A 12,683-nucleotide genomic window follows, 5' to 3' on the forward strand; every position below is an offset into this window, starting at 1 on the left:
CAAAATAAAACCATAAGCAAGAGCTACATTGAAAAATTTGGGCAGTGAAAAATAATCCTGCCCCAATATTTTCTCCCTGACTTAAGTGGGAGAGAAAACCATGAAGAGATGTTTGCTTGGTGAGCAGGAGAGGTGAGTAGCATTGAGATTTATTCAGGCCAGGACGAGGGTGGGGAAACATTTCTGACTCAGAATTAAGGACTGAGCCAGCATCTTGCCACTGAGCAGTGGTGGTTTACACGGAGGCAACTCCCAAAATTTAGAATTTCCCTTTCTAATCTCCAAACTTCCCAAGCTCCTCCTTAACATACGTTGGCATGCTTGTTGGTTTGCATTCTTTTATACTCCACCTATTCAAAGGTAGGATTAAAGGCAGCTTGCAAAACTATCTACAATAAATGACAACACAAATCAAATTTAGGTAAGAGAAAAAAGGCAAGATACACTTTGATTGATTGTATTTTAGCTGTGAGGATGCTAAAATCGCTGTACTTCCCTAAGCCTACATTTTGCTCCCCAAACTGGAATCTGTGGGTTCTTAGTGGCCACCCGGACTCCACTAAGAAATTCGGAATTTCAGTGGTTTGATTTTACAAATGGTGGTGACAACTGAAGAAAAACACACCACCTAAAAGTTGCATGTTATGTTTTATTCAGTGACCCTACTGAGGACTATAGCCCAGGAGACAGCGTCTCAGAGAGCTCTGAGGAACTGTTCCCAAGAAGTAAGGGAGGGGGCTTCTGTGGTGGTGCAGTGGTTGGGAATCCGCCTGCCAATGCAGGGGACACGGGTTTGAGCCCTGGTCCGGGAAGATCCCACATGTCACGGAGAAACTAAGCCCGTGCACCACACCTACTGAGCCTACGAGCCACAACTACTGAGCCCGCGTGCCACAACTACTGAAGCCTGCGTGCCTAGAGCCCGTGCTCCGCAACAAGAGAAGCCACCGCAATGAGAAGCCTGCGCACCGCAACGAAGAGTAGCCCCTGCTCGCAGCAACTAGAGAAAGCCCGCGTGCAGCAACGAAGACCCAACGCAGCCAAAAATAAATAAATTAAATAAATTAATTTTAAAAAAAAAGAAGTAAGGGAGGAGCCAGGATATACAGGAGTGTTTGCTGAAAAAAAAATGTAGTTGGACATCAAAAGATTACTGCTAATCACAAAAAACAGACATCTTAAGTTAATGATTTTAGTTCTTTTCTATGTATGGGAAAATACAAGAGTCTGGGGCTCACTGAAATAGTTCCTTAGATATGCATCTTAACTGTCTAGGGCCAGTATCCTGTTTTTTTCCATGTTGAATTCCTGCAGGGTGTACAGTCAGGGCGTACTGTGAGGGCAGCTGCACTGACTAACGGCTTGGTGGTGGACAACGTTTCTTGTTTACTGGAATGGCAGGTGATGTTCTTTGTCCACAATGGCTACTATTTACCAACTGCTGATCTAACCCGATTTAATTCTCAGATGGCACTAAAAATTTCAAGTTTTAAGGAAAGTTTGCTGTTATACTTATGAATCACCACAATGTAATTTTTCCATTTGTATTAATAAAAAATAAAAAAAATTTTGCCAAAAAGTTTTTGATAAGAATGAGATAACCAGGGTTGCCATAATGGATTGCTATCATTCAGATAAACTTAGTTTTAGTTAGCATGTTGCAGTCTATTTAGAGTAAATTTGTGGTCTTCATTAAGATTTCTGAAATGGGGCTTCCCTGATGGTGCAGTGGTTAAGAATCCGCCTGCCAATGAAGGGGACATGGGTTCGAGCCCTGGTCCGGGAAGATCCCACATGCCGTGGAGCAACTAAGCACGTGCACCACAACTACTGAGCCTGCGCTCTAGAGCCCGCGAGCCACAACTACTGAGCCCACGTACCTCAACTACTGAAGCCCGAACGCCTAGAGCCTGTGCTCCGCAACAAGAGAAGCCACCGCAATGAGAAGCCCACGCACCACAACGAAGAGTAGCCCTGGCTCGCCGCCAACTAGAGAAAGCCTGCACGCAGCAACGAAGACCCAACACAGTCAAAGAAAAAAGAAAAACTTTCTGAAATGTTAAAATTATCTCACAGACCTCCATGTTTACCTTCTTATACCTAGGAACATTCTTGAAAGGACAGCCAACAACTATATCCAAAAACAAACAAATAAACAAAAAAGCCTAAGCCAACAAAGTAATCACAGGTGCCCTTCAATTTGCAAATCAGATATTTTCCCTGCACAAAGAATTATCCCATGGGAGAGCAACTCAGCTAAAATTTCAGGGTAAAGGGGCTTGCTTTCCCTTCATGAAACTGTGTCTTGTGCTCTGGTCAGGTAATGATGATCATCAGGGCAACTATCAGTTCAAGAAACACAGGCTTTTTTCCCCAGGAAGCTCCTCATATACCCTGGTAAGATCAGCAGATGGGTAAGCCAGTCCTATGGGCATGATGTTCCTAAATGACAGGTTATAGACCAAGGGGGCTAGGGTTTGATCCCTGGTTGGGGAACTAGATCCCACATGCATGCCACAACTAAAGATCCCGTGCGCCACAACTAAGACCCAGTGCAGCCTAAATAAATGAATAATTTTTTTAAAAAAGTGAACTGACATGATGTCTGCAACAATTTACTTTCAAATGGCTCAGAAAAAAAAGGAAGTATATATGTGGCTAAAAGCTAACAATTGATTAATTAAGTGTGATAAATGAAATATTGCCTGCCATATCAGTAAAAAAAGGATGTCACAGTCATCAGCGATTGCAGTCACAGCAGATAGTAAGCTGGTAAGCCCTGAGGGAACTCAGGAAGGGAAAGAATACCTGCCATCTAGCAGCCATCACCCGCCCCCGTAAGCCCTGAGGAAACTCAGGACATGAAAACACAGGATACTGGCCACAGATAGCTGAGGTGCATATCAAAGGAATGACTTTAGTGAGCCCAGACTCTTGCATCTTCCCATACTCAGAAAAGTGCTAAATTCCTTAACTTGACATATCTGGGTTTTTTTTAATTAACAATAATCTTTTGACGTTCAGACTACCTGCCCTTTGTTATAAAACTCGTATATATCCGGGCTCCTTCCCCCCCCTCGCCTCCTCGGAGCAGTTCTCTCAGGATTACTTGAGATGCTGCCTTCTGGGCTTGAAGTCCTAAAAATTCCCACCAAATAAAACATAACTCTCAACTTTTAGGTTGTGAATATTTTTTTTTAGTCGACAGGTGGAAGGTATACTAGTGTTCATTGCACTATTCTTTCCACTTTTCTATAGGCTTGAAGATTTTCAATGTAAACAGTTGGGGAGAAAATGGACATTAAAAATTTCCAAAATTAACAACATGGATTTACTATATAGCACGGGGAACTATATTCAGTATCTTGTAATAAACTATAATGGAAAAGAATTTTTTAAAAAAGATATAGATATATACATATGTATATGTATAACCAAATCACTTTACTGTACACCTGAAACTAACACAATATTGTAAATCAACTATACTTTAAAATTTTTTTCCAAAAAAAATTAAAAATCCATAGTAAGTGCACCAAACTGTTAACAGTGCTTATCTTGGCTGAGGTGATATAGGGGTTCTTCTTTTTTCTTTATATAGTCCAGTTGTTCTACTGACCTGTATTGTTTTTGTAATCATAATATTTTTATTCCAATTTTTAAATATGTATATGCATCTACTTTTTAAAGGCCACAGTAGGGACTCTTTTCTTTGTCCCTGTGGCCTCTTTCTGCACAAAACACCCGCCCCCCTCACAGCCCCAGCAATGCAAGCCCCCTACAAACCACATTCTCAACAAGTGCTTTCATGCATATCACTAGCCCCATATCTCTCTTCCCCACAAACACTTTCCTCATGAACTACTGCCCACACAAAACATATTCCTTCTAAACTGCTCTCCCAGAACAAATGGCTTTCTTCACCACTGACTGCACTTCTGGCAAGGCTTCCGCCCATAAATCACTCCTTCCTCAAAGTTCCTGTGTAACCCTTCCACCACCCATCCTTTCTGAGTTACTGCCTCAGTCCCCTGGTGAACTCCTCCAGGTGTGCTGCTAAAGATTTCTCAATTGCTGAGTTTCCTCTCTGATGAAGTGGTGAACTGCTTCCACTTTGGTCTGGGATCAGTCACAGCTCCCAACTCTTCCTAATCTAGCCTCCCAACTCCTCACCTCTTACCTTCTTCAAGAAGAAGTGGACATGCATATACATATAATTATTGCAACATGAATGTACAGTGTAACATCTAATCTTCCTTCCATATAACTTAAGTGTTGGGGAAGTGTACCTTTGCTATTCAGGCTTTTGCAAACAAGTCCTGATGTTTCAAGCTACTTGATTTTTAGTGTTGGGGAAGTGTATCATTGTTATTCAGGCTTTTCCAAACAAGTCCTAATGTTTCAAGCTACTTGATTTGTGTAGAATTTTAGGGGTTGTAAGGTCAAAGATTTCTCTCTATGGCTTTGCCAAATATTCATCTAGCCCCTGTTTCCACACCTGAAGAACTTAACAATTTCTTTTTTGTGGAGCTCTTCACAAATTGAGTGGAACCTCTCTTCCAGTCTAATCTTAACTCACCAAAATTGCACAAAATAAATTTGATTCTTCTTTTACATCAACAATCCTTTAAAACGATAGAACACAGTTCCTCACTACTCCATTTCATCTCCAATTTGCCACCAGGCATAACTCCATCGGACCTTCATTTTCAGCCCAAACATGTGATGTGTTTCCACACAGTACCCACCCACATCACTCTCTATAGATTCAAAGATTTGGAGACAAAAGTTGTGAATATGAGTCCTAGCTTAGTCATTCCTTTGCTGTGTGATGGTGGAAAAGTCAGGTGACCTTTCTCTAAGCCTCTCTTTTTTCATCTGAAAAATGAAAATGAGAATAATATTAATGATACTCAATAGGCTCCATAAATATCAAAACTAAAAAGGACAAAGAATGTAAAATCTTTTGTAGATTGTAAAGCACTCTGTACATCTTACATGCTATGGTTATTCACATTAAAGATCCAATCACAGCAGGAGTGTCTTCCTCTCTCCCCACCCCCTTCCCCTTACAGATTAAATCCTTCTCTACTTGACTTTTTTTGGCTTTTTTTTTTTTTTTTTTTTGTAAACTTTGGCCACACACTTTGAGATTCAGCATCAATGGGTCCTTTGGAATGACTGTGGCAGTGAATACTCCCCTGGAATCAGTTTATTTATACTAACAATGGTCGTCTAGCCTCATTCTTTTTAAAAATGCTACCACGAAATAGCTGCAACTTCCCTCCATACTGGCCATTCCTCCGCATTCAATCAACTTTACAATTACTTCCTTACCTGCTTCCTTACCTCCAGATCTCAAAGCCTGGCCACACTATCTGAGAATGTCCCAAAGTCTGGAGGCTTTGGGGTCTCCAAGTTGAATTTTAGCATTGAGGTTCTGGGAAGGAAGGGCTCAGTTCCCTCTAATATCTTTGAAGAGTATGTAATATTACCCTGCAGGGACAACCTTGCAGGGCTCTTTCTCTGTTGCCCTCTTATGGACAGATATCAAGTCAAAGTCCAAGCTATCAGTGTGGACTCATTTCTTTTCACTATCAAGAGTCCCTATTGCACGGCGCAGTTGTAACTATACGATAAACAAGTCATAGGGTACTGCATGGATAATCAATTAAAGGTCCCATTTAACTCCCAGTCAATAGTACAAACCATCTTGTCTCCTCCCTCATATCATATGCAAGTCCCATTTGGGGCCTCTCTGTTTCAAGATGTCTCCCATCGTTAAAAAATTTAAAAAAAAATTTTTTTAAAGCCTCCTTCTTTGACCTCACATCTTTCCTCCAACCACTACTCCCCTATGTGGCAAAATTTCTCAAATGAGTTATTTGTACATGCTGTCTCTACTTCCTCATCTCTCATTGTTTCTGGTGTCCAGTCTAATCAAGGTGTTGAAGCTGAATCCGGCCTCTGTAGCCCCCGACACCGAATTAAATCTCGGAGACAAAGTTTTGGATGCAGTAGAAAAGAATAGCTTTATTGCTTTGCAAGGTAAAGGGGGCCACAGAGGGTTAGTGCCTTCAAAATTGTGTTTTGAGGCAACCTGGAGGGGGTAGTGAGGAGTTTTATAGTAATGGTTCAAAGAGGGCGTGATCAGCTCGTGGACATTCTACTGATTGGTTGGTGGTGAGGTAAGTGGGAGTCAGCATCATCAATCTTCTGGTTCCAACCAGTCTACGTGCTGGTGGGCAGCACACTTCTACCAGGTGGGGGTTTCAGAATCTGCAAAACAGCTCAAAGATATTGTTATGCATATCCCTTGAGGGCTGGAACCAGGACTCTGCCCCAAGGCTGCACTATTGTTTCTTGACTCTTCCTCCCTTGTCTCTGCATCCCCTCCCTTCCCTAATTAACATCTGTTTGAACCTGCCCATTGGAACTCAGGGAAGGTCATGGAGGCTGAAAGAAGCCTATTTCCTGTAATCAAGAAGTTGGGGGCGGAGGGGAATTCCCTGGCGGTCCAGTGGTTAGGACTCCGTGCTTCCACTTCAGGGGACACAGGTTTGATCCCCGGTCCGGGAACTAAGATCCCTCATGCCTCGAGGTGTGGCCAACAAACAAACAAAAAAAAGAAGTGGGGGTCACAGAACAGCTTTTGTGCCCAGGAGCCCCACAAGGTCCTGCTTGGTATCAGTGTCATTCTTGTTGCTCCACTAAGACTGAAACAGGAGGGAAGGGAGCAGGGCGCGACATTTGAAAGAATGACATAGCCCGAGGACAGGACATAAATGGATTAGAACCAAATGAGTCCAAGATGGTGGACAAGTCGACTTCCACTAGACCTTGAGCCTCAGTATACGCTCATTGTAACACATCAGCAAGCTAAATGACACACCCACAGGCGCCATGACAGTTCTAAGGCTACCACAAGGATCAAAAAGTGGGTGGTGGCCCAATTCCTGGAAATCCCCGCCCCTTCCTAAAATAGCTGGAATACTCCTCCCACTCCTTAGCCTATGAAGTCACCCACTCCTATAAAAACTGACAACCCCATACCCCGGTGCCTTTCTCACCTTCTGAGATGGCCCACACTCTGCCTGTGGAGTGTGTTTCTGTATAAATAAATCCACTTCTTACCTATCACTTTGTCTCTCACTGAATGCTTTCTGTGCTGAGACATCAAGAATCTGAGCTTCATTAAGTCCTAAAACCAGGTGTGTGATCTCAGTTGGAAGACTGTGGGTTTTGGCTGGGTTCAAGTCCCAGCTGCGTGGGTTCAAGTCCCAATCTGAGGTGCACGGTTTCAAGACTACATGTCAAGGTAAGCAGTGAGTGACCTTGACTGCTCTCTTCACTTGTCCTCCAAGACATCCTATTTTCTGATTTTCCTCCTACCTCACTAATGGGTCATTCTCAAATTCCTTTGCTGAATCATTCCCCACATCCTGATTTCTGTCCCTTAGATAATATCATTTAGATCATTTGCTTTAATGTCATCTATATGCTAATGACTTCCAAATTTATGTACCTAGCTTAAATCTCCTCTCTTTGATTCCAGACTCATTTATCTAACTGCATACCCCACATGTCCACCTGGAGGTCTAGACTTTTAAAACTTATCAGCTATAAAAGCAAACTGCTCCTCCCTAAGAGTCTCATCTCAGTAAATGGCAGCTCCATTCACCTCACCTACTGGGGCAAAATTTTAGGAACAATTCTTGATTCTTCTTTTCTTCTCATACTTTTTTCCAATATGTCAGAAATTCTTGTCTGCTCTATCTTCAAAATATCTCCAAATTCTGACCTCATCTTACTACCTCCTTCACCATCACTGATGCCAACCAACTTTTAACCTGGTCTACCACAGTGGTCTCTTATCTGATCACCCTACTTCAATTTTTGCCCCATACCATGGATTTTCTACAAAGTAGTCAGTTGAGTTGTTTGTTGTTGTTGTGTTGTTTAGGGTAAATCAGTTTTAAAAATCCTTTCATTAGCCTCCTTTCATGCTCAAAATAAAATCCAAACTTCTTACCATGACCTACAACACCTGCCCACATCTCCAACTTTGTCTCCCACCATTATTTCCATTGTTCACTCTACTCTAATAATATTGGCCTTCTTGCTGTTGCTAAATTGCTAAGTTCCCTCAGAACCTTCATGCTAGTTGCTTGAACACTCTTCCCTAGTCATTCCATTGCTCACTCCCTCCTCTACTCAGGTGTCTATTCAAATGCCAGCTCCTCAGGGAGGCCTTTCCAGCACTAACCTATTCGAAATCTCTTGCTTCTTTATTACTTTCTCTCTCTCCCTCTCTTTTTTATTTCCCCTTGGCCACGCTGTGCGGCTTGTGGGATCTTAGTTCCCGACCAGGGACTGAACCCTGGCCCTTGGCAGTGAAAGCATGGAATCCTAAGCACTGGACCACCAGGGAATTCCTTCTTTTGTTTAATAGCCTTACTGAGGTATAATTTACATGTCATAAAATTCACCCATTTCAAGTGTACAATTCGATGATTTTTAGTAACTTTACTCAGTAGTGTGACCACAACCATAAATCAGGTTTGGAACATTTTTACCCCCTGAATAAGATCCCTTATGCCCATTTACATTAATCTCCTTTTCTACTCGGAGCCCCAGGAAACCATTAATCTACTTTCTGTCTCTATAAGTTAGTCTTTTCTGGATATTTCATATAAACAGAATCATAGGATACATGTTCTTTTGTATCTGAATTGTCTTACTCAGCATGTTTTTGAAGCTCATCCATGATGCAGCATGTGTCTGCAGTTTGTTCCTTTTTATTGTTGAAAAGTATTCCATGGTATGGCCATACATTTTATCTATCCATTCACCAGTTGTTTCCAGTTTCCATTATTAGTAAATGTTGCTGTAAACATTTATGTGTTAAGTCTTTGTGTGGATGTGTTTTTATTTCTCTTGGGTAGATACCAGAAGTGGAATTGCTGGGTCACATAGTAGCTTTAACTTTTTGAGAAGCTGCCAAACTGTTTATCCGAAGTGGCTACACCATTTTACATTCCCAGCAGTAATGTATGAGGATTCTTGTTTCTCTGTATCCTGCCAACGCTTGTTAATGTCTGTCTTATCTATAATAGACATAATAGTGATAGTGAAATGGTATCTCACTGTAGTTTTAACTTGCCTTTCCTTTCTCTATTACTTTCCATCCTCTTACTTTGATTTTTTTTCTTAACACTTATCGTTACCTTACATTTTTTTTTAATATTTGTATTTATTTGTCGTCTGACTCCCCAGTTAAATATAAACTCCTTGAAGGCAAGAACATTGTCTTGTTCTTCTCTGTTTCCCCAATCCCTAGAACTTTTGTTGAGTAAATGGATAAACATACCCTCTTCATGTTTATCTTTCTCTCTGAGCAGCAGCCTGGAGAGGTGCACTCAATAAGTGCCTTGTTCCGGACATTGAAAAGCTTCAAGCTTCCTCAAGTTTTCATGGACAGACAACAGTTTATAAGTTGATAATTTGGGGGTTTAGACATACATATATGTATGTGTATATGCATATGTATGTACACACACACACCCCTCGGCATTTCTATATAAGCCTTAATACATCTGATTATCAAAAGGACATAGTTCAAAATAATTGTGGAAAAAATGAACAAATATCAATGCAATACAGTGTTGTCAAGTAAATGTTATGGTTATCTGAGTGGCCTTTGTTGAAAAATGCCAATACTGGGTAAAGGCTGATGACAAGACCTGACACAAACGTCACTTGAATAATCAAACAGGGTTATTTATCCAAAGGGCACAAAATAAAGTCAGCTCAGTCAGAGAGATGAATAAATGTTTCAATTCAGACAGAAGTACAGACATCTTAGAAAACAAACTTATGATTACCAGGGGGGAAAGGAGGTGGGGAGGGATAAATTGGGAAACTGGGATTGACAGATACGCACTACTATATATAAAATAGATAACTAATAAGTACCTACTATATAGCACAGGGAACTCTACTCAATACTCTGTAATGGCCTGTATGGGAAAAGAATCTAAAAAACAGTGGATATATGTATATGTATAACTGATTCACTTTGCTGGACACCTGAAACTAACACAACATTGTAAATCAACTATACTCCAATATAAATTTTACAAAAAAGCACAAACATCTTGACTCCAGCACCTTCACCAGAAGGTGTATTATTACTGAAAACTCTAAGTAAGTGAGAGTCATATTAGACTCTATGGAAATATAACAGTATTTCTCAGTCTAGTCCACTTTTACTCCTAAGCAAGTGTGGATATGCCCAGAGCCCCTCCTCAGGTAGAAGCACCTCAAGTTTCTGGTTTATACAATGTACAATCCTATTGCAGGGTACAGTTTGGTTCTCTAAGGCACCTCTCTCAGACTCTCCAGGCTAGTATATTCTGGTCTGAGAACATTCCTGAATCCAGTATTGTGTAACCTTACCAAGGATCAGTTTTCTAGATCTCTGGGAGTCCTGCTAACAAGCCTTTAGACCAACCGTAGAGCTATCCTGAAGTAATGAGTCAGTAGGTAGGAAATATTTTAGAAGCTGGACACCATAAAGAATGGCAGAATGGCAGAACATATCCAAAATTACCCTTACCATAATTCCATATTTGTTTTTTTAAACAGTGTTGGTTCCTATCTGTTTGTGAAGGAGGAGGGTAATTTGGGGGAGCAAGCATCCAAGGAAACCTAATGACTTCCTTCTGTCCCTCCAGATTCATGATCTTGCAGGTCTATCAGTGGAAGTCCAGAGTGAGAACCTTCCCACTTCCAAAACAAGCATATCAGAAACAACCACTGTGGGCTTCCCTGGCGGCGCAGTGGTTAAGAATCCAACTGCCAATGCAGGGGACATGGGTCGAGCCCTGGTCCAGGAAGATCCCACATGCAGTGGAGCAACTAAGCCCGTGAGCCACAACTACTGAGTCCACGTGCTGCAACTACTGAAGCCTGTGAGCCTAGAGCCCATGATCCACAGCAAGAGAAGCCACTGCAATGAGAAGCCCGCGCACCGCAATGAAGAGTAGCCCCCACTTGCCGCAACTAAGGAAAGCCTGCGCGTAGCAACAAAGATCCAACACAGCCAAACATAAATAAATAAAAAATAAATAAATTTATTTAAAAAAAACAACCACTGTGCCAAATATCAACTATATTCCTTGATGGCAATTAAATTATTTTCATACTTCATTTGATGGAGTGGGTAGGATATTAACAATGGTAGTAGCTCTACAGTATTATTTGGAGGGAACAGTGGAGATTAATACTGTGAACTGGAATTGACCTGGACCGTCTTTGATGGGTAAAAAGAACACTGGCTAGAACTAGAACACGTCAGGCTACATATAAAGTCGTACTATATTCCTACCAATCTTTTATTATAAAATTATAGTGAAAGCTCAAGTAGAAACAGCTCAAAATAAAATAGGAAAAGCAAAGACAAAGGCCAATATCAAATAGCTGGCTGACAAGCAAAATGGTATTTTAAAAAATGAATAAAAGAGAGAAGGGAAAGAGGACAAGAAAAAAAGTGATTTGCAAATGAGCTAAAGTAAGCCTCCTAAATGAACAAACTCAGAATGGAAGTGAAAATGAAAACCAGATGGAGGGGTGGAGGAGTTCTCTGACCCCAAAACGAGAGAACAAAGGCAGATTAATACCAAACAATTTCAAATCTAATTTAGACCAAAGCTAAAACTCTGGCAAAAAGATTAAAGACAGGAAATCTTCCATTTTTATTAAAATCCAAATTTACAATAACAGAAAAACAAGGCAGATAGCCAGTGTTTATTCAAAGTCCCTTAGAAACAAAATGTAATTATGAAAAACAGAGGCCTATTTACAAGAAAAAGAGCAATGCAAATCTAAGCCAGATCAAATTTGGATGCAAGGCACAGCACGGAAGGAACAGTTCCATTCTTCTTCACTTTCTTGTTTTAAAGGGGCAGCAAGTGTTAGTATCTCTTTGTATCTATTTGTAAGTAATCAACTCAGACTGGGAAATAGCTAAAAACAAACAAACAAAAAACAGAAAAACCCCAAGCATACTCTTCCTTTGGTTCTAAAAAATTCGAGGTGACAGACATGTATTCTTGAGAGCATTGACCTAATTCATCAAGTAAGCACACTAATTAACTGATGTGAAAAGATCTCCAGGATACATTAAGATATAATAAAATAGCAACGTGTAGAACAATAAGTATAACATGCTAACTTCTGTGTATAATAATAGGAGAAAAGATAAAAATATGTATTTTTATTTGTTTATATTTTTATAAATCCTGGAAGAATGCACAAGAAGCTAATAAAAGTGATTCCTAGTGGGGTGGGGAAGGAAGGGCAGATGGAGGAGAGAACTGAGATGAACATTTTCACTGTACACATTTTTTGTGGTTAACTATGTGATTATAGCACCTATTCAAATTTTAATCTAAAAAAAGAGAAAACTAATTTGACTTAAGTGTATATTTTCATTTCTAAATTGCTTACGCTCTTGTCTTTATGTTTTATTTTATAACAGCATTTTCTTTCAAACATTACAGAAGACCTCAACCAGATTAAAAATTAAATACTTCACACCACTGATTACGGTATTCTACACAGCTAATTTGAGGTGAAATTAATACTACCGTCAAAAAAGCCTCCCTGCTTCTTTCTTTTTT

General features: G+C 40.5%; 1 long non-coding RNA gene across 1 annotated transcript; it reads left to right on the forward strand.

The window, feature by feature from the left end:
- The first annotated feature begins 1,150 nt into the window (after window positions 1-1,150).
- LOC309625838 lies at window positions 1,151-12,683 on the forward strand. Its single transcript, XR_014242775.1, has 2 exons — window positions 1,151-7,318; window positions 10,737-12,683. It is a non-coding gene; the product is annotated as an uncharacterized lncRNA (long non-coding RNA).

This window comes from Balaenoptera borealis (genome assembly GCF_965194805.1).
Source record: "Balaenoptera borealis genome assembly, chromosome: 3".
Lineage (NCBI taxonomy): Eukaryota > Metazoa > Chordata > Mammalia > Artiodactyla > Balaenopteridae > Balaenoptera > Balaenoptera borealis.